Raw genomic sequence first — 3,413 nt, 5'->3', positions numbered from 1 at the left:
CTAACCCTGACCTCCCTTTCAAACTCCAACTGAAAATGTCCAAATGCTTCCTGAGTATCTTTACCTGGATCTCCTAGGGTTTTAGTTTCTTTTTTTTTTAAGGTTTTTTTGGGGGGGTAAGGCAAATGGGGTTGAGTGGCTTGCCCAAGGCCACACAGCTAGGTAATTATTAAGTGTCTGAAACCGGATTTGAACCCAGGTACTCCTGACTCCAGGGCCGGTGCTTTATCCACTGCGCCACCTAGCCACCCCATAGTTTCTTCATCTACAAACAGTACAGTTGGTTTAGATGACCTATAAGGTCTCATGCAATTCTCAATCAATGATCTTAGAATCTTTAGGAGATGCACATAGTGATATATTTAATTACTGGGTCAAGCTGAGACTCAAATTCAGTTTTTCACATTGTCACAAAAGAGACCTTCCCTTTCTGTTAACAATAGCAATAATAATGCTTTAAGTTTGTGAAGACTTTATAAGTATTATTCCATTTGATCCTTTCATTGGTCCTGGGAGATAGGTGCTAGTATTATCTTCATTGTAAGTAAGATAGTCACACAGCTAATAAATGTCTGAAACCAGAATTGAAACACAGTTCTTCTTGACTCCAGGTCCAGTACTCTAGCCACTGGGTCACTTGACTATTAATGTGGCTACAATTATTATCATTGTAATAGGTATAAAGTATTTATATTGTATAGCTCCCTAAAGGTGAGGTTTCTGGTTGACTAAGCAGTGAATCATCAAAATTGATCTGAAAAAGGAGAAGGAGGTAGGAGTCTGAATTGTGAGATAATCTATAATCCAAACTAAGCAAATGAGGAAGAACTAAAGACTTTACTTATCCTGAAGCATAGAGAAAGGAATCAGGTTTTAAAACAGAAAAGACTCAAGAGGATTATGGTTCACAGTAAGGATTACAGGGTAATACTGAAAAGATGCAGAGGCAATAAAATGTTGCTAATAAGGCTTGACATCTTGGGGGAAACTAGATCTAAATTTTACCTAAAACGAGTTGAATACTAGTAATAATATCAATAATAAGAGCATCTCAAATTTATCTAACATTTCTTATTTACAAAACTGTTTCCTCATGAAGACACAGTTTATTAGACAAGTCATGAATCTTGCAAATATAGAAACTTAAGCTCCAAGAGGTCAAATTCCACTGCTTTTGTGGGGAAAATTCCAGGAGATTTACTGGCAAATGAATTTATTCCATCATTTGAAAAACCCATATCTCTTCTTGGTCTATTAGAGGATATGCCCTGGCTCTTTTCTATATTCTTTAAAAAGTGCTACTAAAGAGGCTATTAAACCATAAGTAAGTTTTCCTTTTCTACCACTTAAGGAAAAATTTCACCCATGTGATGTCAAGAGAGGAAGAAGAAGGTCCCTAGCCCATTTGGTACTCTCTATGGATGATGTATGAGAAGACATGTACAAGAACTGAACAGAGTGAGGAGTAATCGATTATTTTTTGAACCAATGAATAGAGTACCAACATTGATGAGATTACAGGATTCAACTTGGCTCCAGTCTCCTGACTTTTCAGATTTATAAAGTCCTGTCAAACTAACCATCTTACTCTTTCTTATACAGAATACTCCCTTTGCCTTCTCCAAGCCATTGTATAGACTATCCACCATAACTGGAATGTGTTTATTCCTTATGTCTTCCTCTTATAATATCTAAATTCCTTCAAAGCTCAACTCAAATTATATCTTCTACATGAGACGTTTTCTGATCCCTCAGTTGCAAGAGGTTCCTACTCAAAATGATCTTATATTTATTTTCTATTTAACTTATATATATATATATATATATATATATATATATACCAATAGACAAAATCTTTATTTCCTGAAAGAATGTTGCTAGTGCTTTTCTTCAAGCTTAATAACCTGATATCTATTTTGTATATTTCTATATTATACATGTTGCCCACCTCATCTCCAAAGAATATAAGTTCCCTAAAGACAGGGACTTTCCTTTTTTCCTTTGTACTCCCTGTATTTGGCAAATGTTTGATACTTGTTGATTTATTGATTGATCTTTTGAACTGTGTTCAATAGAGTGTTCTATATTAATGTTTTTTCAACTTGATCATAAGTCTTGGGCATCAGGGAATTAAACTTATCTAAGCTTTATCTCTCCATCAATATCTAAAACAGTGTTCAATAAATGGTAACTTCATACTTTATTGTTGTGCCTTCCAAGAACAATCTCAAATCCTAGTTATTGCATAAAATTTTGAACCCTTCTTTTCCCTGAATCTCTTTCTGTGACTTAGCTCCTTCAACTATGCTTTGCACGGTATTTTTTTCAACTTATTATTATTATATTCTACTTACTATTATAGTTTTCTATTTACCCAGTCTACTGGGTCCTAACCCACTACTTGTTGTAAGAAAAAAAAAGCTTTATTAAATATTATTGATATAGTTCTGACCCCAAAGTCCTACTATGGAACTTCATAGAGGTATAGAAGTAACCCAAAATTTTCTACTTACTATTATATTCCTTACTGGAGTTTAAACTTCTTGAGATCAGTAATTGTGGTTCATCATTCCCATGGGCTGATATAGTTAAGAATAAATGTTGCTCAGCCACTTTTCAGTCATGTCCAACTCTTTGTTACCCCATTTGGAGTTTTTCTGGTGAAGGAACTGGAGTAGTTTAACATTTCCTTCTCCAGCCCATTTTATAATGGAGGAAAATGAGGCAAACGTGGTTAAGTGATTTTCCCAGAGTCATATACCTAATAAGTGTCTGAGGCCAGTTTTGAACTCAGGAAGATGTCTTCCTGATTCCACACCCCCAGTGCTCTAACCACTGCACCATCTAGCTTCCCTTAAACATAATGTGTGTTTGTCAAGTGGATGAATATTAGATAGAAGTATATGTGATATTTCTCAAGGAAATAAAAGAATCACATTAAAAGACTACAAACTCTACAAGTATATTCTTGAAACATCATAATCCAAAAATTCTCATATTTATAACTGAAAAATTCCCAATTAAAATGGATATTTGTCTGTGAACTCATCTAGCCTTTCTGGAGAGCAATTTGGAATTACACCCAAAGGGCAACAAAAATGTGTATACCCTTTGATCCAGCAATACCACTACTGGGTCTATACCCTGAAGAGATCATGAAAAAGGGTGAAAACATCATTTGTTCACAAATATTTATAGCAGCCCTGTCTGTGGTGGCAAAAAATTGGAAATTAAGTAAATGTCCTTCAATTGGGGAATAGCTTAATAAATTATGGTATATGTATGTCATGGAACATTATTGTTTTATTAGAAACCAGGAGGAATGGGAATTCAGCTGGCATGAAATGATGCTGAGCGAGATGAGCAGAACCAGAGAAACAGTGTACACCCAAACAGCAACATGGGGGTGATAT

Source organism: Macrotis lagotis, chromosome 5 (assembly GCF_037893015.1).
Source record: "Macrotis lagotis isolate mMagLag1 chromosome 5, bilby.v1.9.chrom.fasta, whole genome shotgun sequence".
Taxonomy (NCBI): Eukaryota; Metazoa; Chordata; class Mammalia; order Peramelemorphia; family Peramelidae; genus Macrotis; species Macrotis lagotis.
Note: the sequence above shows the minus strand (reverse complement) of the source record.